The sequence below is a fragment of the Carlito syrichta genome, unplaced genomic scaffold, assembly GCF_000164805.1.
Source record: "Carlito syrichta isolate Samal-C Ts95f unplaced genomic scaffold, Tarsius_syrichta-2.0.1 Scaffold315771, whole genome shotgun sequence".
NCBI classification, from domain to species: Eukaryota; Metazoa; Chordata; class Mammalia; order Primates; family Tarsiidae; genus Carlito; species Carlito syrichta.
The window spans coordinates 186,497-186,827 of NW_007259867.1; positions in this window are offsets into that span (position 1 = coordinate 186,497).

The following is a 331-nucleotide window of genomic DNA, read 5'->3' on the forward strand; positions in this document are numbered from 1 at the left end:
AACTTGGTGAGACCTCATCTCTACAATAAATCAAAAAAAATTAGCCAGGCGTGGTAGCACACGCCTGTAGTTCCAGCTACTTGGAAGACTGAAGCGGAAGGATCACTGAATCCCAGCAGGTCAAGGCTGTGGTGGCCAGGAGCGGCCACTGCACTTCAGTCTGGGTGACAGAGTGAGACTCCAACTCAAAAAAAAAAGAAATGCGATTGTCTTTTGCACATTTATTTTATATCCTGAGACTTTGCTAAAGTCCTTTATCAGTGTAACGAGGTTTTTGACAGATTCTCTTGGGTTTTCAAGGTACATGATCATGTCATCTGCAAAGAGAGAT